The sequence below is a fragment of the Parasteatoda tepidariorum genome, chromosome 1, assembly GCF_982258835.1.
Source record: "Parasteatoda tepidariorum strain Cologne lab strain chromosome 1, Ptep-v5.0, whole genome shotgun sequence".
Classification (NCBI taxonomy): Eukaryota; Metazoa; Arthropoda; class Arachnida; order Araneae; family Theridiidae; genus Parasteatoda; species Parasteatoda tepidariorum.
The window spans coordinates 31,228,061-31,250,341 of NC_141755.1; the positions used below are offsets into that span (position 1 = coordinate 31,228,061).

Below are 22,281 nucleotides of genomic sequence, written 5' to 3' on the forward strand. Positions count from 1 at the left end.
TTTAATTTCTCTAGGAATCTTTAAAAGATTATTTTATAACTTTGGATGTGTTTAAGATGCGTTTTCTCATTCTTATCATAAAAGTTTAAGGCACTCAGAGGTTTGAAGGATCGACAATAAGTTACGAACAAAAAAGAGTGTTTTTGAACAACAACTACGCAAAACATGAGCATTCGAAGTTGCCTTTACATTCTGCGCATGCGCGGATAACAAACAAGTGGAATTATTATTATTTTTTTTTCAATAATTTTGTGAATCGTATTTTTTAACTTAGGAAAAAAGTCCAATTATAAATATTTTGAAAATTTAGAAAAAAAAATCAGCATTTTTCAAAGTAGTTTTTTTGAAAATAAGCGCGGAATGATGCGGAGTATTCTACAAATTTCATTTTGTACCATGAAACAAGATTTATTAAAAATGATTCCAGCTGTATGGTATAATATTCCGTAAAAAATATGTTTTATTTCCCGCAGTTACTCAAATGTACGTTTTGAAATTCGCTTGTTAATATAATATTAAAAATATCGGGATTTTAAAAACCATCCAAAGTATGCATTTCTTACAAGAAATAAAGTTACAAACCAAAAATCATTATTTATGCACCAAGTATGGTTAATACAAATAATTACAAATTATTACCTATCAATTTTGAAATTTTCTTTGCATAAATTTTTTTAATAGTTAAAAAATAGTTAAAAAATCTGCTCCACTAACTTAAATTACGTTATTCATATTCTTGCCACAGTTTTCGATTAAGTGATTTTAAAATTTATATTGATTGTAATAGTTTCACGATAAGGCTTCTACATTTATCTCCATTTTATTAATTTTTTTACATACAAGTCTGTAAAAATAAATACACAATAATCACTCTTAACAACTTCTACTAACGTAGTCATAAAATGGTTTGAGCAGCATACATTAAAAATGTGAATAGTTGCAGGCAATTGAGAAAGAAATCAAATAAAACTCAAAACATATTTTTTTAACAAAACATTTTTTCTCATTTGTTAAAATTTAAAAAAATAATTACTAACAATTATCACTGTTTTATTATGCAATTTAAAAAGAGTAAAATAAATAAATAATAATTAAACTTTTTGTATCTCGTACAGTTTCCGACTAGAGATTTGAGGAAATTAAAGAACTAATAGAATAAAGTAACCGTGTAAAATAATTCAAAAAAAAATAATTAATAAAACAAAGGGACTTTTTTTTCAGAACTTTTTTTCTAAAAGAGCACAGCGATAATCCCGGAAACGGAAAATAACACGTTGCTTTTAATGGAGGATGTCAAATTACCAGAGTTGTTTTTGAAGTCCGCTGATCAGGATGTTGTAAAAGAAGGAGGGTTATTAGATAAATATTTCCTTCCAATGCTATTAATTACGTCAATTATTACTTACTTTGTTTTGAAGTTTCTAGTTTCAGTGATTGAAAAGTGCTTTACAGGTTTCCTAAAAAAAATATGTATATTTTGTTTTTCTCGTCTAAAATTATCCTTGTTATTATGTAATTGGATAGTTTTACTTCCAAAAATATTCTATCACTACATATCGTAACAACCATTTACCATTTATTAGGAAGTTTAAAATTAATTTTGAATTTAATTAATATAATATCGGTGTTTCCCGATATATCGCGATATTTTGAAAACTTAACAGATTAATATTTTTTTACACTGTGCAATATTTCCATTGCCCAATTAAAAGAAAAAAAATTGTTAACATTTTTAACAATCATAATTTTAAAAAATCAATGTTTAATTATAAAAATGTAACAATAGATTTACAAGTTAGTTTAACTCGACTCAATAATCGTAACCAAAAATAAATGCTATATTAACTTTGTCAATAACAATTGCTGTAGATGGATACTAAGATTATCAATTGTGTTCAATAAATATCATTGGCGATAATAACTAGAATATTAATGCACTCCAATAATCATCACTGTCGATAATAGTCAGGAATTTATCGTTGTTGTTAATTATCTTATCCTAGATAATTATAGCGAGACATAGAATTTGCGAAGATAATATATATTTAAAATTTTCACTATCATGACATTTAAAAACTATCGATTAAACACGATGTATCGCTCAGCATTAGTGATTAATTAGAGCAATAAATCAAACTCAGTTCTCCACGAGATCCTAAATAATAACTTTGTTGTTACTAGAAATACAGGTGAAGCAAAAAATAAAAAGTAATTAGCATCAGTGTTAGTTAAAGTAATAATTTTAAAGCAGCATTTAGTTCGATAGCTTGTATTTACTTTTTGTGAAATAGACTATAAAGATTGATAGTTGAAAATATTGATCTTTTGTCTGATTTATTACAATGAAAACTATCGTCGTTGAGTTAAAAAAAAAAAAAAAAATGCTTCTCTTCACTTCGATTTAGTCATTCAAATTTCCATTAAATTTTATATATAATAGAAATATTTTTTTTTATCGTCGTTTTCTTTTCATGCTTTATTTAGATAAGTATCCGTTTATTGTTAACTTTTTTTTAAGTAACTATTACTGCAACATAAAAGAGTTTTTCAAAAGCTCATTATTTACAGAATTCACATAACTTTTTTGTTTATGACTAAATCTTCCAGTTTAATGATTTCTCTCTTGAAAATGATTTATATCAGATTAAGTTTTTGCAGTGAAATATAGAAGGGAACTGATTCCATTGTCTGTTGTTAAAGATAAATAAATAAAAAAAAAGAAAAACGTCTAAGTTAATACTGTGATTCATCTTGCTAGGTCATTGATATTATTTATTAGGTGACCCCATAGATGTTGTGTATATGATCCTGATCTTTTGAAGTGGAGCAAGCAGAATAAAATTGCATGATCTGAAGTGGCCGTATCATAAATAATACTAAAGTCTAGTTTCTGTCATTTTTTCATATATATATATTAAGATTAATGTCTAGACGGAAGTATAGTTTGCTAAAACTACGTAATTGAAAAAAAAAGGTTATGAAATTTTAATTTCAATTGGTTGGAAAATAAATACATAATGTTGAATATGAAAGAGATTCGTTAATATACGAATCCTTCATTTTCTATTACCAAATCGTGTTGATAACAAATTTCGGCTCTAATCAGGATGGCGATAATTTTGTTCAGTTTTGCTGCAATTCCAATTCTGGTAACCATACTATACTTTGCGGTCTTTGCTTTCAATAACCTTTCACCTTCGGGTTACCGCAACTTTTGTTGATAGGTTCTTGGTTTATTTACATATGTGTTCGTTTATTTGCAAAATCGCCAATAATGAGAGGGACTCTCGTTCGCAAATACGAAGAAAATGAGATTTTCACCTGATTTTTTTAAGTACCTGGCTATACTATAAAATATTATTTTTTCCATTTGCCTCAATTAGGCTTTTTTTTGGATATAACTGAAACATTTTATGCTTTTTCGGAAAATTATCCTAGCTGTAGAAATATGATAATTTATTTAATTTAATTTCTTTTCATTTGATAGATACTTGAAAGCCTTATCGCATATTTGACAGAGACAGTGAAAGTGCGCCGAGAAATGTGAAAAGTGGTAACCAATCAATAGAGTTTAAAACTAGCAAACTTTACCGACTTTTTTTAGTTTATTGTTTATAATGAATGATAATTTTTTTTTTTTATCTTGACGCATATCCTAAGGAATTTTAATTTGTAATAAAATATTTATCTTAACGTTTGTGTCTCCAATGACTTGTCTTATTTTGAAAAATGGATATTAAGGAAATGAAATTTTAAAACATTTTAGTTCCTCGGTGAATTTTTGTCCTTGTTATCATGTCTTTTATGCATTTTTTCATTTGATTAAAGTTTTATACACTAGTGTTTAAAATTAGAAGAATTCTCAAATCTGATCACTTAGCACTCTGATGAACGCATGAAAGTGCAAAAAAGTGGCCGAAAAATATTTTCTCTTTACTGTAAAGCTTTTAAAAAAAAAAAAAAAAAAAAAAAAAAAAAAAAAAAAAAAAAACTTTCCTATGTAATAATTTAAAAACTAAAGTCTCTATTAAATCAATTTTAAGTTATTTAATTCCCTTAATACGCTTTTTTTACGTTTTTTGAAAAATTTGCAAAAATTCACGTTTTTTTAAAACTTTTATTGAAAACTTTCTGAGACGGATGTGGCAGTAACTTTTTTATTTGTTGAATATAGAGAGATTCTTCGATGTTACTAACATTACTATTTTTATTATATGGAATTATATAAACTGAGTAAATTTGCTTTCGTAATTGCATAAATTTGTTACAGTTAACTATATTTTATTAAATAAATTAATTTACTCAACATTTGCTGCTATTTCAATGGTATCAATTTAATATATTTTTACATTCGTTATACGTTTCTCGTAATTTATTCCGTTTAAAAAGCAGTTGCAACTTAGAGTTTAAGAACAAATTTTATTCTCTATTAGAGTTTAAATTTCACTAAAACATGTAAATAACTTAGAAGATAAAAAGTAGAATAAAATGAAATACAAAATAAAATAAAGAAGAAAACAAAAGAAAAGAAATAAAAACAGATGAAAAAAAGGATGAGAAATGTGTCTTTAATTTTTTTATTCGTTAACATTATTTATTTTGCTCGTAATATTTAAATGAAGAATTTAACGTAGAAATATTTGTTATATCTATTAGCCAAATATGTAATCGCACTCGAGAAACAATGAGCTCAAATAAAGTTTACGTACAAAAAAAAAAAAAAAAAAAAAAAAACTAAATGAAAAAATAAAAGATAGTGAAAATATAACATAGAAAAAATATATAAAAGAATGAATAAATAAAGGAGAAAAAGAAATTAAAAAAATTAAACAAGCAATTTGAGAAAAATAATATTAATTTTATTGTAATTATTACTTTTTGAGGTAGTTTTTACATGAAGAATTTAATTCTGAAATTAGTAAAATTTGTTACTTCAGTTAATTTTGCTAAATCAAGTGAAAAAAGAATGATAAATGAGCGCTCATGGTAGGCATTCTTTATATTGGCGAGATCAAGATTATAGTAACCCTATAACCCAAACATAACATTGTTGAGAATGTTTTTCTGCCGGGTTTCGTTTCACTTGACTAAAATCAAGAGCAACGTGAGTCTCTCTCTCCGTGTGGGTTTCTGTTGCTTTATTCTCTCGCTTTTTTAATCAAAAAACGGAGAGAACAATGCTTTGAGAACTTGTGTATCATTGGATTACTTATTGTTCTCCTCATTTTCACTTCATATTTGAATAAAAGTGGAACTTTCTTCTTTTTTAATATCACCTCATTTGGTTCAGAAGCGTGTGGAGAAAGTAAGTGTAATGAAATATTTGTTTGCTTAAAATCTGTCTCTTTCTAAATTTATAAGATATTTCGATATATTATTTTCTAATGCTTAAACGTTTTACTATTAGTATTTTCATTCATCAACAATTTATTTTACTACAAAATTTATATATATATTTTTTTCGTAGAGCATCCATATTTTATATTTTGTTTTAGAATTAATTTTACAGTGATTTCGCTCGTATCTTAGAAAAAGTAAATTAGTTTATTTTATTTTACTCTCAAACCACTGCTGTTAATGATGCCAATTTATAACAAGTTTTAATCTTTGCTTTTATTATATCGATAAAGATCTTTTTTTCATTGTCAATGATTAAATAATCAACTTAAAGTATCTGAAACTATAGATGTTCATATTTGTAAAGTTTTCAATTCAACTAATTACAATAGAGTTACATATTGAATGAATTGAAAAACACGTGATTTTAAACGTATATTAAACCAATTTGTATTTGGATTCTAATGAGAGGAAAACACGAAATATTTTCTATAACACAAAACGTGAGATCCGTGCATCATTCTTTATGTCTATATTGTGGTTAATAAGCCGGGAAGCAATGTACGAACTCGTCAGCAATGGTTTGGATGCGAACCTGTGACGTCTGTGTTCATCTAAGCTCAAGATAAAACAATAGAAATGATGTTAAATGTGTTATTGTAATCATCTATCATGTAATCAATATTCTTGTCTACCTCTATATCCGAATAGTTTATTGTTTAATGAGTACTAATATCACTAACATTAATTACTATCAAAAGTATACGACTCTTCTCTCGAAGATTATTTCTTTCATTTGTAGGAAAAAAAGCGTTATGAGATGTAATTTTAAGATGGATATAGTGTAATTCTATATTGGTAATCAATCAATTTAAGTCAGATCTAATAGAAATATTACTTACCACTATCGAGCTATGCCTTGTATATTTCTTTGGAATGATTAAAGATTTAAATTTTGATATCAGGGATCTGACCAGACATTTTGTGAAAGGTCCAGTTTTTGTAAAGTTGTGAAAAAATTACTTACATTCTTTCAACCAGGGTCCTGCTTTTATGAACTTGTGCATAAAGGGTCCGGTTGTTGCAAAAACCTTTTTCAAGAAGTTTTTAAATTGTAAATAGATGCAAGATTATGCTCAGCACTGTAAAATTATAATGAAAAAAATTAAATTGTCAAAAATAAACAGCAATTGCTGCTTCTAAATTAAAGATGCAACATAAAAATATTTAGTATTTAGCCTATAATACTGAACGCAGGATATTCATTTCGGACGAATAATGGAAGAATCGTCTGCCGAAGACAAAACTTAATTCGTTTACATCCATCTTTCTTGTTTTCTGCCCTGGGAAGGGTTTATTCAATTAACAAAACAATAATGAAGATAAACAAATTTGTGAAGGGTCCAATTAAAAGAAAAATCATTTTGTGAAGGGTCCGTTTTTAAGTTAAAATATTTTGTGAAGAGTCCGTTTTTATGAAAAGATATTTTGTGAAGGGTCGGTTAACGGACCCAAATTTCTTCTAAACAGACCCCTGGATAGGGTAGCTAAATTTCGTCTTGATAGAACATTCACTCACCCGAAATAAATCAAAATTTAGACTATAAGGAAGTGATAAAAACAAAATTCTTCAATTTTGATTTAATTTATTTTCAGATTATAATTTCGAAGCAAAGGAAGATGTAACAATGATACAAATTCGCTATATTTTGTTGTATAATTATTATTATATAAGCTGTTAAAAATAGTTTTCATCTTCTTGAGGATATGAGAAGCTTTATCGTTTTCTTAATTAAATTAAATCTGACGGTCACGGAAGCAGTTACGGTCTTCTCAAGAATTATTGAAGCAATTTTCCTAACGATCAGAAAGACCGGAATAGACATAGCTTTTATTGTTATTTTAATTGTCGTCACTTTGCAGTAACTAATAGGATGACTCTTGTTTATTTTGAAAATAAGTTTCGTTGTCGAATGCGTTGCAGAGTTATTGAAGAACTTATGACACAATGAATTACATGTTATATTTTATTAATTTAGAGAATTATAATTAGAAGTCGTGTTTTAACTTCTGTATTACTTGAACGAACTATTGAAAAAGTAAAATAGACAAACCTCATGAAATAAAACCACATAAAATAAACCTTATAAGATAAAACATAAGTCACGTTTTTTCACGTGTCTCTTATCTGAGGAAGAGGAAAAGAAACACTATTTTGATTTCTACAGAATATTTATACCAATAAAAAAATTTCATTGTTATTATTTTTTGAGCTTGTTATTGTTTATCAGTAAATCCTTAAATTCAATTGTTTCTTTTTTTAAAATGATTATTATTGAAGACTTCTGAAAATAACATTGGTATAGACGCTAAAATTCGTCTATAGTATTTTGTCGATGTAATGAATGTTAAAATGTTTCACCTGTTAAAACTTAACAGCCTTGGAAAAAAAAATAAAAAAGAGTGAGAGAGAAATAACAAGTGTAAAACGTGGCTATAAATTGTATTTATTTTTTTATGACTTTCTGGAAGTAAATAATTGCAACTTTTTCTTGTTATCATTATTGAGTTGATAGAAACTTTTGAAATAGGAACTTCTAAACTTGTTAAAGGAAATTCCTTGCTATTTATAGTATATTAACCGGATTACGAATTAAATCTTGAATATTTGATTAAATCTAAACAGGACATTGTTAGAGAAGGAATATAGTTTAGCAGATTGTTTTTAACTATCAATCTATTAATCAAAATCTAAGCTGCTTACTTCATTAGTTTTGTTTAAATGTCCTTTTTGAGGTTGTCATTCTAGGTAGACCATTGTCAGAACTTAATTTTAAATTTGATGTGTTTTCTTACGTCAATGATAAAGTTAAAAGGAGTTTTTTTTTAAAAATAAAAATCAATCTCAATATCGTTTTCAGTAATTATAAATTTACTCAAACGTTGTGCGCTCAAAACAATAACGCTTTCTTTTTAAATATAGGTAAATGCTTAAGAAATAGTGCCACAGCATACCTATTGTTATTATAATTGGCAGTTATTGAACTTCACTTACATAAATATTTCAAAACATAGCTAGTGTTTATAATGAAAATAAATTTCAAATTACTATTCTCTTAATGAAAGGTGCCAACTTTGCCAAGTGCAGCTAAGGGGAAACATGATCTAGTTTTAAAATCGATTATTAACTGTCTTCCAAATAACAAAGTGTTCTTTTTGTATTAGATTAATTAGTACGTTAAATTTATCGAGATATTCTATATAGCTTTTGTCTCTCATTAACCTGATGCAAACCTTGTTGTTTACCTCTAAGCTACACGTAAGGCTTTACACACATGTTTTGACGATACAAAATACGTCTTGACGTAAGTTTACAATCACTATTATAAATTTCTAAGACCCGATTGACGATACAAAATACGTCTTGACGTAAGTTTACAATCACTATTATAAATTTCTAAGACCCGATTAACGCCTAGTACAATTAGTGTTCTTCAGATTATATGCAATCAGTATTAGGAATTAAATGCCACTAGATTTTCAAAAGACGTGCATTTCTTTTAATCATTTTACTACATTTTCCACTATTCCACAATTATTTTCCATTACTTATTTGACTTTTGCTGTTCTCAGTAAAATGCAGCCATTTCTTTAATCATAACTTATGTAAAGCCTATTCATATAACACACCTGTCTGTATACAATAACTATTGTACTCATTTCGTCTTATCTGTCAAGTGCAGGCAATTTTTCTGATATTCATATTTCATTTGATGTATTTTGAAGTTAATACAGAGGAGGTTGTGTCAGCAATTCGGGGTGGTCGTAGCAACAAGACAACTTGGGAGGTCATGGATACAAATAGATTTGCAAGCAAGAGAAGTAAATGAATACAAATTCGATGCAGTGAAAGATATCTAAATTCTTCTAATTTTATCTGCTTCATTAAGTACATCTTTTTTTAGCTGTTAACCTATACACTTCGTTAAAAAAAATTTTCCTAGTGGTAATGAAGAGATTGAACGTGCACCTTAAAATATATAAAAAAGCTACGAATAAAAGGCAAAGAAGGTTTTAGCAAAATTTTCTTACTTATTTTCGGTTTATCATAAAATTTTTGATCTAAATATATATTTCTTTCGATGGTCGTTGCTTATGAATTTGTTCTAAGTTAGGAATTGAAAATTGATGAGATGAATTCGATTATCATTTTATTTTTTTAGTGCATGGTTTATCCCTGGTAATAATATAAAGTATCAGCTTTAACAAATTACGCCATAGATTAAAAGTGTGACTCAGTGCTTTACTATCAGTATACATATGATGTGTGAGTTCTTACAATGTGATGGACAGGGTTAAGCAAATTTATAAAAGTCCATCAGTGCCCAATACAAATTTTGCAATGATTTAAAAATTCCTTTTATGAAATATGTGATAGTACATAAAACAAGTGAGTATTTTCTTATCTACCACTTTGACTTTGAAAAACATCAGTGGCAATTCCTCTGGCTTTAAACTGGAGAGCTTTATAATACTGGAAATTTTATTATTAAGAGGTTTCTATTATATTTCTAGAAGTTTTATTATAAATAATTAGCATGAATATTTGTTTATCTGACCATTTGTTATATCAGTTTAAATTATTTACATATAGTGCTGGCTAAAATTCTTTTAATTAATTTACCAGAATACGAATACATTATTCTTACAACTCGGAACAAAAATAATTTTTGAATCTATAGGACTATAAAAGTAATAAGAGTATATGACATAAACTTCTTCAAAGATGGAAGAAGTTAGAATTTTATCATTTATCTATTTGGGTAATTTCTAAGTTCTTAAAGTTTCTACGAAGGATTTTTTAAGATTTACTGATTTAAATTTAGTTATCTAGAGTTAAATAAAATAATAAAATTGGCAAAGCTAATAGTTTTAATGAAACGTAAATTTTTGAGGATAACACAGAAACGAAATATTATTAATTCGTGTCTTATACGAAACACTAAATATTTTTTCTTGGAATTGTTATCGTTTAGAAATATATTTAACCGAATTCTTTCAGATTTTGATATATACTTCCAAGGTATGTAGAAAAAAAAGTAATTAAAAAAATTAAATCATTTACTTTTTTCATAATTTCCTTAATAAGAATTCCATGTTTCATTTCTTCTTTTGATTAACGAATTATGCTTCTCTAAGTTCTGGAAAAAAGTAATAGTTAAAGAAAAATTTCCTTTTTTGAACTGTTATCGTTTGGAAATATATTCTACCAAATTCTTTCAGATTTTGATATACACTAACTAGTATGTAAGGGAAAAAAAGTAATTAAAAAAAACGAAATCATTTTGCTTTTGCATCTTTTACTTACCTTATTAAGATTTCTAGGTAGAAGTAATTATTTATCTCTATTTTTCCGATGAGGATTAAATTTTTTATTTTACCTATCTATTATTATTTTTTCTTTAAAGAAACTTAGTTGTTTTTATTTTTTTGTTATTTATTTATCGTGGCATGCTTTCATTTATGTGTTACTATTAAATCATTTATGTTTATGCGAACTTTCATAGTTTGTTTCAGTGAGGCTTTCTAATATTTTTTGTGCCATTTATAACAGAACAAATATACAAATCTACTATATTTTCTTTAAAATTTAAAAATTCTCCCAAAATCTTTGCTCTGAAAAATTCTGTTCAGAGAAAAAAATTCATTTGAGAAAAGCAGTCTATTTGTTAGAGCGTTTCTTATAATCATTTATAATCTATTTAATGTAATTAATTTTAAAAATAAAGTAGGTTTAAATAAAAGCCTTTATTTAATTAATGCATTTCTATTACAAATTTAAAGCTCAGAGAAAATACGGGAACTTTAACACCAGAAAAGTGTTATTTGGAGAGAAAACTGTTCATCCTAGGATGATCAATTATAAGATGTTTTTATTATCTAGTGTTGCTATCTTAATATTAAGGATACATGTTCCAATAAGTTTCAATCACACAAATTTTGTTCATTTTATTTATTTTTCCTTCTGTAACTTAAACTTTTTGACACAGAACATAGTTTTCATTGTTATGTACTTATTTAGATCAAAATAAGTGAAAAATATTGTATTTACAGGGGTCTGTCCAGACATTTTGTGAAAGGTCCGTTTTTCGTGAAATTGTGAAAAAATTACTCACATTCTTTCAACCAGGGTCCGCTTTTAAGAATTTGTGCAAATAGGGTCCGTTATTGCAAAAAAAAAAACTTTTTCAAGGAGTTTTTAAATTGTAAAGACATACAAGATTATGTTCAACACTGTAAAATTATAATTAAAAAAATTAAATTTTAAAAAATAAACAACAATTGCTGGTTCTAAATTAGAGATGCAACATACAAATATTTGGTATTTAGCCTATACTGCTGAACGCAGAATATTCAGACGAATAATGGAAGAATCGTCTGCCGAAGACAAAACCTAATTCGTTTACATCCATCTTTCTTGTTTTCTGCCCTGGAAAGGGTTTATTCGATTAAGAAAATAACAATGAAGATAAACAAATTTGTGAAGGGTCCTATTAAAAGAAAAATCATTTTGTGAAGGGTCCGTTTTTAAGTTAAAATATTTTGTGAAGGGTCCGTTTTTATGAAAAGATATTTTGTGATTTAACGGACCCAAATTTCTTCTAAACAGACCCCTGATTTAGCATTTTAATAATTTATGATTATTGAACACAGCATGAGACACCGGTGTTTTTTTTTTTCGGTGTTAAAGCTAAAATCTTCCAAAACACGGCTTCTTCTAAACAATAATTTAAGTATACACTTGTTTCTAGTTGTTTTGATTTAAGAGAATCATTCATCAGTGAAAATTCTTTAATTTACAAAATCAAGCCATGATGGTTCAGGGGATAGAGCGTTTTTCTTCCAATTAGGTGAGCTAGGTTCGAATCCCAGTGATGGGTGGTCGATTCGAATACCGTATCCGGCTTGCACCGAACACACTGCTGACGTAAAATATCATCAGTGGTAAACGGGTCATGAGTTAGAGTCCCATTGCCGTCAGGCTAACCGTGGGTGGTTTTCCTCCCCGTGTAACGCAAATGCGGATTAGTTAGTTCTTTCTTCCACTACTGGATCTATGAGTTCCCTTGTCTTCTGGATTGAATTCAAAATTAGAAGGCTACGGAGTTGAACATTAACGCAAAATTAAACACAAGAGTCGTAAACACAAAAAATTGTGTCGGCTGTTCAACGACGGTTATAATATAAAATAAAATTTACAAAATCAATTATTGATAAATTTTTGAATACGAAGGAAATTTTTTTTTTCCAAACTACTTTTTTCTTTCAAACTAAAACTTTTTAGCAACAACAAATAAGGTAACAAATATAATTCCTATAATCAAACAGATTTTTTTAGTAACTATTAGACTGTTATTAATAATTATAAAATACCAAATTGTAAATAAATTTTTAAAATAGTTGTTAATTAAAAAATATCGAATGTGATAAATATCTTACAATCGAATCCTTAGAAGTGGAAAAATAAGCTCTCATGGTAGGCATTCTTTACATTAGCGAGATCAAGATTACAGTAACCCTATAACCCAAGCATAACATTGTTGAGAATGTTTTTCTACCGGGTATTTAATAAAATATATCTTTAATAGTAATTAGAGCGTCAGAAATATATATATATATATATATATATATATATATATATATATATATATATATATAAGGTCACTGATGCCCGATCTGTGTCAACGTTTTCCCAAATTAAAATTAATATTACCTTTATTTTAATTTGGGAAAACGTTGGCAGCCAAGCTATTGTATCGTGGTACGCAAAATAAAAAACGGACCACCCTGAATAACTTTTGATCTAACGATCGGATCTTCATGTTCTAGGACTCTATCTTAATGGTTTGAGGGGATGACATCAAATATGCTAATTAATTAGTGCAGACAATATTTTAAGTTACGAAATCAGCAGCAAAAAACGAATTTTTTTTTGAATAAACATACTTTTTTTTCGACAAATTTGGATTTGTCTGATAAGATTCGGAATTTATTTTTGGCATGGAAATAAATTTTTCTTTGGCATGGGAAAATTTATTTCTTTGGATAAACGAATTTTATAATTGGGTGCAAACATTTTGCAATTCGCTCAAAAAGTTCTCGAGATATAGCGAAATAACCCAAACCTGACCAAACTATGAAAATCGTGTTTCCCAGATTGCGGCTACCCCTATATTTTGGGTGTCAGAAATCTGAATCCGTTGAAAAAAAGGTATATTTATTAAAAGGTGTAAAAGTACGTTTTTTAGTCTGATTTTGTAACTTAAAATATCGTCTGCACTTATTAGTTAGCATAATTGAGGTCAATCTCTCCAGCCGTTAAGATGGATGGAGTCCTAGAAAGTGAAGATCCGATCATTAGATCAAAAGTTATTCAGAGAGGTCCGATTTTTATTTTTCAATCTGTACTTGATATTTTATATTGTTATATTTGATATTTTTGGTATTATAATTGATATTTTTTGGACTTCAGTGACAAAATTTCCGATGTTGAGGGAATGAGTTTTTCCCTCCCGCGTATTTTGTACCTAATTTTAAATACTGTAGCCCGAAGTTTATTAAGACGCTTGAATACAATCCCATCTGTGCTATTTCCAGCACTGAATGACGTAGATTATAGGAACTACAAAAGATCTCTCCGCGTACCCTGTTTTTTCCCTCCTCCTCAGGGGATATCCTTCCTAAAGAGTGAATGAAAATAGTTTCAACATGACTAATGCAACATGTGTTGTGTGTGACACGTTCTTTTAATTTAGAATACATGATAAACCCGAAGTAAGACTTGCTATTTTTAATAGAAAACTAGCTTTGGAGTAGAAATTCTTTCTTGAGCTTCCGCAATATCTGTCTGCACTTTTTAGGAAGAGAACTTTGAAAGTGTACGAAGCATTTTTAGCAGCAATAATATCTGACCATTGAAACTTTCTACTCGTTTAGTTATTAACACTTAGTTGACTGTCATCATCGTTTCTTATGTTTGTTTTTGATATAACGATGCAAAATTTCAATAATTTAGAATGTAGTTCCTACTACGTTATAAATGATTTTGAGCGGATAATTGCTCTTTTCAAACGATACTTTAATAATCATGTTTATTTAAATTCGAAAAAATAATTAAATTTAGTTTTTTCTTAATCGGTCTGAGATGTGTTGCAACATAGCTTAAAATAACATAACATGTTAAAAAACGCATAGAAAAGAACCAAAAAAAGGGGGGAAAGTAATTTTAATAAAATTACTGAAAAATTAAAGAAAAAATTTGAACAGTCAACAATAAAAATCCATGGTCTTGTCTCATTAGCTCACGCGATTATGTCAGCAAACATAGTGCTTTCTAACATTGTATTAATATAGCCAAAGCAAAATATATCAATACAACCGTGTGAGAATCACCAAAGAAAAAAAAAAAAAGAAGAGAGACCTATTCGTAAATATAATTTTATCAAGTAAAAATATCATAGAAATTCAAGAAAAAATACGAATTAAAACACGAATAGCAACATATTAAGTGAGAAGGGAAAAAATATAGATAACTATATAGCTATTTTTTTTCTTTTCTTAAAATATTGATGTTTCTAAATTTCATGTGTACCTAGGCAACACATTTTCCGTTGATCCTAATTTTCATATAATTTTATTTATGTACACTTATTTTATTTTATGTTTTCATAACTGGAGAAACCAAATTACTTACTAAATTTTAATAATAATTGCTAGATGCGATTAAAATTATGGGTACGAGAAATATATTAAAATGCTATATATATCAAAATAAAATGTTAACTTTCCCGAAGAAAAAGTTAAAAGGGTAAAAATGTTAAGGAAACTCCCGATTTATGCTTCAAAAATTTGATAAAAAAAATTCTAATTGTAATTTTTAAAATTCATATTTATTATAAAATTGTTTTTCATTTATATTCATTTTTTACGATTTCTAATTTCGATATTAGAAACACCACTGTTTATAGAGTGTGAGTCATATATTTTGATAAGATATTACTTTCTTATCTTTTATAGTTTCTCATTTCTTTGAATGAGCTTATTCATTAAATAATCTTATCCACAATCTCCTTTGCTTACTCCAATTTCGAAACCTTGATAAATAAGATAAACATTTTCTCTTAGAATGACCAAATTTTAGAAAACATAAATTGGACTATTATTTATATTTTTCAAAGTAGAACGTAGTAGCAAATTTAATCAACTTTGAGTTCATTGCTCAATGTGTGTTTCTCATGCTCCGAAAGTGTCTATAAGTTCATCTTATAAATGTTAAGCAATTGAGATAGATCCAAAAACAGAAGGTAAGCTATAACTTTTTATTTAATTGCTTCTTTGGAAATCTGTTATGCATTGTGACTATGAATCTTGTTACTTACACTAGGGGGAAAAAAAATTCTGTTGCATAATATGATTTTTTAGCAGATCTTACATACTTTCGTATCTCAGATTTCAAATTTGAAACTAACTATAGTAGAGAGAAACTAACTATAGGAGAGAGAGTAAGTTTCTCTCTGCTATAGCTAGGAGAGAGAAATTAACTAAAATTTTCTCTCACCGATCAAAGATTTTTACTCAATTTTTTGTTGAAATGTTCAAGTTTAAACATGTTTAAGGTTTCGTTTAAAAACAAAGGGTCGTGTAAATGTTGCGACAAACTTCTAGGGGAGTTAGGGCACATCATATGGAGTAACATTGCATAGGAAGCCATGCCCACAATTGACGTCATTCGCCTCACTTTGGGCACTTTCCTATTATGAACTGTTTCTTCATATACTTCTGAACATAATAGGCAAAGTGACCCTAGCTGCGTATGACGACATTACCGGACATGGGTAATTTTAATCCTGATGATGTGTTCTTATTTCCTAGAAGTTTATCGCAACATTTACGCAACTCCCTGCTACATATAACGTTTTTTAAATTTTATATTTCTACAAAAAGTAGACTAAAAATGTCATTTAAAATCAGTAGCTTTAGGGGAGACACTAATTTCAAATTTGTACTCCCTCTATCCGAATTAGGCCAATATTTGTATAAGTGAAACAAAAAATTTGTTCCCCCGTGTTATTTAAATTTTGAAGGCTAGTAATGAATACATTTTTATATTTTCTTCTTTAATCACGTGAACCTTGTTCGAATCTCAGCGATGGCTGGTCGACACGAATTCCGCAACCGTCTAAAATTTTCCGTTTTTATTCTGACTTTTTATTAAAATCAGTTAAAAAATATCTTGACTATTAATAATGAATTACTTGTCTACTACTATTTAAAATTATGAGTTAACAATAAACATAGTAAAAACATATTTCATATCCATTTAATGTCAATCGTTAATTAAAAATATTACAGATCATTTATAAGTTATTGCTGTAATAAGGTTTTTGTATTTTGATGACAATAAAAATCCCTAAAATTCCATTTATATAAAATATTTAGTTTATTACGTGACTGTTATCAAGAAATTTATATTATTTCGCAAAATCTATTGGATTTTTTTTCTATCCATGTTAACAGCTATGAATTTTTAATTTAATGTAATGGTGTTTAGTTTATTTTTCTCCTTCTAATTTTTTCAGAATTTCATTTCCATTTTTTTTTTTTTTCAATTGTGAAGACGAGAAAGAATGGATTCAAATCTAGTTTCAAGAAGTTCTTTCTTTAGCATGGTTCTCACGATCTTGCTCTTCGACTTTTCGTTGACAAACATAAGTGCTAAGATCCGAGGGAAACCCGAAAATAAATATTTACGACTGCACTAGTTTTTCTAGGTAGGTCTATCCTTGAACTTCAACCATTTCAAATGAACCATTTGAAGTTGGCAGGTAGCTGAAGGCAATAAACTTGACCTATTAAAGATCCATTTCAGATAGTCACGTGCTCATTGTGTATCTCTTCTGCTTCTAAATTTTTTTAAACTATGACCTATAATTATATTTTACTTTTTTTTTTCTTTGTCCCCGTCGGATTAATTCCGAATTGAGGGAGGGATGTAGCTGCCAAATTTGTATTTTGCTTTATTTTCGGTCTGCCTGGCTTTGAAATAAAGCCAAATAGACGTACTTGAGATTCCGTGGAGTTTCATTTTACTCAAGTGCGTCGAACTATCTGTCTCTGTTATTAGTCGCGACCGCTGTCGCGACGTTTACAAATATCGCCCACTTTGCCGGATTGTTTTGGTGACAACTATTTTGACCTTCTCCCCCCATTTAAATTTCAGAAAATAGCCCCGGTGGAATTTGTGTGGAAGGGATATTTTCAGTTTCTTTAGAAATCTCCATGTTTAGTTTGGTGAATACATATCTAATTACCCTCTTTTCTTTTATCTGCACAAATCTACAGGGTTATTCTAGTTATTCATAATTCCCTCCGGGGTTTTGAAGCGTTATAGTAAAAAAACGAAGACGAATATGGCAAAAAAGAACATATGAAATTATTCCGAAAGTATTCAAGTTTTAATTTAAGCAGTTGCCGGTAGATGGCAGTAACATGTACCACTGAAGTCAGTTGTAGTAAAGAAAAATGGCGTTTGCAGGCAGAGGGAATTATGATTTAATACTAAATATTTTTTCGATTTTTTTTTTCTTGCTGCTTCTAAATATTTATTTGGTGTGAAAGCAAATAATTTCGTATGTTGTTAAGCCGTTAAAAAAGAAAAATATTGTTCTCCAAATACTCATAAAATAGCTTGATTTTCAGGATATTAGTGCAGTTCTTGTGAGGCGCTAACAATTATTTTTGTTCTAAGGGTGATGTATCGATCGTGGCACTATCATAAGGATACACTTCTCACTAATAATCTTAAAAACATATATGTATCACTATAGGGCGAACTTGACGGTCGCCACCAGCCCCAGGGCTATTATAAAAAAGGGCGATAAAAATTTTCTGCAAATTGTTGTCTCTTCGTCAAAAATGCGTACCATGTGTATATCATTATTATAATTTTTTTTTTTTTAATAAGTGTGGAATATTTTATAATATTTCCTAGACCGCATTCGAGTTTGTAGTTCTAAGTTTGGTTTCTCAAGATATCTAACAAGACATTTATCTTTTTTCGATTTAACGGTTATTTATCATGATATATCTCCATTTTAAACAATTTTTAAAATAAATTTTTTATTTTGCAATTATAGCGTTTATAAACTACGATGCGAAGAACTACCTCCAAGTGAAAGTAGGCTTTTTTTTCTGGGGAATACAAATCTGCAGTGAAAAATGAAGGGTCCTTATTTAAGATTTCAAAGTAGCCCCCATTCTCAAGGATTAAGTTAGGAGTTCAAGTTTTGTATCATTAACTACATCCTTTGAAAACATTTCATAAACGTAAGGTTAGATTTTGCGTATTTATCAAAACAATTCAATATCTGACCTTTCCATATTTTTGGACATCCTGTAATTTTTTTTAAAGAGTGAGCAACTGGAGAATTAAAATCGTCATTTAACATATTTCTGTTAAAGCTTTGTTTAAAGCCTTATGAGGTATTTAAAAGTCAGAAAAATGAAAATGTAGGGTGAAGTTAGTAATTAACTGATTGAGTCTCGTTTTGACTGTAATTTTTTTTTAAAATTAAGTCAATATAATTAAAAAATTATATTTTTTATTACAATTTTTTATATATTAACATAAATCTTTTTAACTTTGAAAAACTGAAAATGTGAGACTAAAGATCTTAGATTGGAGTAAGAGTTAGTTCTGCTTCTCAGCTGCTCATGAGGATTTGTGCTTATTTTTTGCTTTCTTTTCTTTTACTGTTTTTTTTCTTTTTTCTTTCTTTCTTTCCATTTTTTACTCGTGTGTCCATTCCATTTTTTACTCGTGTGTCCACATTAATTTAGGAGTTAAACACTCAGTTTAAACATTTTTTGGAGGGAAAAAAACTGAATGAAATGAAGAGGGAAAAGTCTGACATTAATTTTTTTCCTGCAAAGGAGAATTTTCTTACCGAAACTCTGTAAGTGGATTCAAAGAATCATCGGGGCGCATAAATTCAACATCTTTGAGTTTATAGTGTTAAGGGTGTGGTTGGTTGCGTTTCACGTTCTACTTGTTCATTGCTCTTTCAACAAAACATAAAAACTCCTTTCAAAAGTTTTTTTCTTCTTGTCTTTGACTCCCTCCCCTGCAACTCCCCTAACATAGCCTCTTTAGCTGATTCACTCTATTATTATTTTGTTTTTATAGACATATAGTATATGTTATACAGGCATGCAATGGCCTATATCATCAAAACAAAGCAAATAGGCAATTAGTAACGCTGTGACACTTTAAGTGATGAATTTTTATTCTTCCCGATATATTTTTTTAAACTTTGGACATAAAATTGAGAGCGTAAATGAATTCGGTATTTCTCGGTTAGCCGAACAAGCGAAAAGTCACCAAAAAATGTATACTTCTGACAACTTTTTTTAAAATTTATTTTTTAAACATATAAAAATAAATATAATAAAATATTAAATTAAATAAATTAAATTAAATAAAAATTAAATGAAATAAAAAAATTAAATTAAGTAAAAATTAAATTAAATAAAAATTAAATAAAATGAAAATTAAATTAAATAAAATAAAAATTAAATAAATAAAATTAAATTAAGTAAAAAAAATTAAATTAAATAAAAAAATTAAATTAAATAAAAAAATTAAATTAAATAAAAAAATTAAATTAAATGAGAAAACTAAAAAAAGTAGTTGAATTTCTTGCTCCCGGCCAATCAAAAGTACCGTTAATTCCATAGTCGTATACATCTAAATAATATTGAAGACGTGGTAGCCCAGTGGTTAGAAAATCGGATTCCGGTCTGGAGAGACTGGGGTTCGATTCTCGTCTCCACTAAGACACAAATCTGTCCTGTGGTCAGTGGCTGAGCTGTACCACGGGTTCAGTTAAACTTTTTTTCTCCATTAAGAATTTTTTTTCACTGACCTCTCATAAATCGCTGTTGGTGGAAAGAGTGAACAGAAAGCAAAAAAAATAAATAACCCTGAATACAACTTTAGTTTCTAATGATTGGCTTTTCACTTACTGGAAACCTGTCTAAATGGTTCTAAAAGTTAACCTCAAACAGGTTAATAAATTAATACTTACCGTTAAATTAAGGCACCAAACTCAAAAACATACTTTATATATGACTTTTTTTCCCAACGGATTTGGATTTTTGACCGTTATTATATAAAATGTATCTGCTGTCTGGGAAATAGGGTTCCATTAGCTTAGGCAGGAGATCATTTGATTGTTTTCCTATACAGCGATTTCTCAATGAATTTGCACATTAGTGCACAGCTTAATTGTTTTTTTAAATTTTTATTACTCTTGACTTTTTATTATTTAGGCTTATAGAAACATGTTCCAAAATCTTATCAAGAAACATTTGGTATCACATAGTTTCATAATACTAATTCGTTCGTAGATATGTTCTCCCCATATGTCGTACGCATTCATTTTACTTATACTTGCATGTCATAATGAATCGAAGATAAATAACTATTAAAGTACGTTCTATGAACTTTCATTTGAACTCATTTTTGATTAAATATTGCCATAAGCACATTACTATTGTTTTTTGTTTTTAAATAAATCAAAAGAAAAAAAAACTGCAGTTTAAATTCCAACAATGCGTAATGCTAATCCCATTGAAAACTCCTATTGAATCATTTTTTAACTGAACGGACGAAGTAGAATTTTGGATTGGTGGGTGCGCAGGGAGAGCCTATAGTTTACGGTGGGAAATATCAGGCTAAAAATAAAATTTCTTAAACGTTTCTTCAGAGATAACGAAAGATTAATGATCTTTATTACCTTATCCATAGTATCACTAGCAACAAATTATCCTTGGGCCTAGTTGGGCTGAAAATTGACTCAATATGGGTCCTATATCTGAGTGTCTAGATTTTTTAAATATTAGTCCCGTATAAAGCCAATATCGGCCTATATATGGACAATATTGGGCCTATATTGGCCGAATAATAATTGTGTGAATATGAATCTAAATGTGTGATTTGTAAATCACGTGAATACGAATCTCGATGTTTGAGTTTAAAATCGCTTGAATAAGAATCTGAATGTTTGGTTTTAAAACGGAATGAAAACGAATTCCGATGTAAAATTTTTAAGTCACTTGCACACGAATCGTAATAGTGGTTTTTAATATCGTGTGAATACGAAACGCGATATTTGATGTAAAATCGTGAAAAAAAAGATCGAGTGATTTTAAGTCATGTGAATGTAATTTTTAATCGCGTTTGCTTTGGTAGGATAAAGCGTAAAAACGATTTTTTTTCCTCGGTAAAAGACAAACTTTCTTTGAAGATACGGATAAATAGTTTTTAATTTTTTAGTAATAGTAAAAAAATTTCCGCGAACTGCGGAAATTAAACAGGTCTGCTCTTCTGATGCTTTTTTCTTCTTTTCTGGTTGCATTTTTTCCTTGAAATATTGTACAATTTTAAAATTGCACAATATTTCGTTCCGAATGAATTAAAGCTTATTTTCCCAATTGTCTGACACAATTTTATTTTATTTTATAACCGTCGTTGAACAGCCGACCCAATTTCATGGGTTTACGACTACTTACGTTCAACTCCGTAGCCTTGTAATTTTGAACCAATCCAGAAGACAAGGAAACTCCTGGATCAGTACCCCCAGAGGTATTGATTTGTTGTGGGAACATGGAGGACTTTGAGACTCGACAGATTTAACGTGCATCAGTCACCATTAACTACACGGGGAATCTTCGGCCGGCGAGGATCGAACCCACGACCTCTTGGATATGGGCTCAGCGCCCTACCGACCAGGCTATCCCGGCCCTCTGACACAATTTTAAAGATATTAAGGAAATAGCAATCTTGACAAATAATTTTATCATGATCGAAAATGATCGCGATAA

At 28.5% G+C, this 22,281-nt stretch overlaps 1 protein-coding gene across 3 annotated transcripts in view; it reads left to right on the forward strand.

Annotated features, from left to right (window-relative positions):
• The first annotated feature begins 5,046 nt into the window (after nucleotides 1-5,046).
• LOC107445112 (ras-specific guanine nucleotide-releasing factor RalGPS1) overlaps nucleotides 5,047-22,281 on the forward strand; it is a 58,599-nt gene continuing 41,364 nt past the window's right edge. The window contains exon 1 of one of the 3 annotated variants that reach the window (XM_016059449.4): nucleotides 5,047-5,305. The gene's annotated coding sequence lies outside the window, so the exon portion shown is untranslated. Of the gene's footprint in view, nucleotides 5,306-15,471; nucleotides 15,702-22,281 lie in introns of those variants that run through there. The other 2 variants (XM_071180048.2, XM_016059448.4) reach the window with 2 other exon arrangements.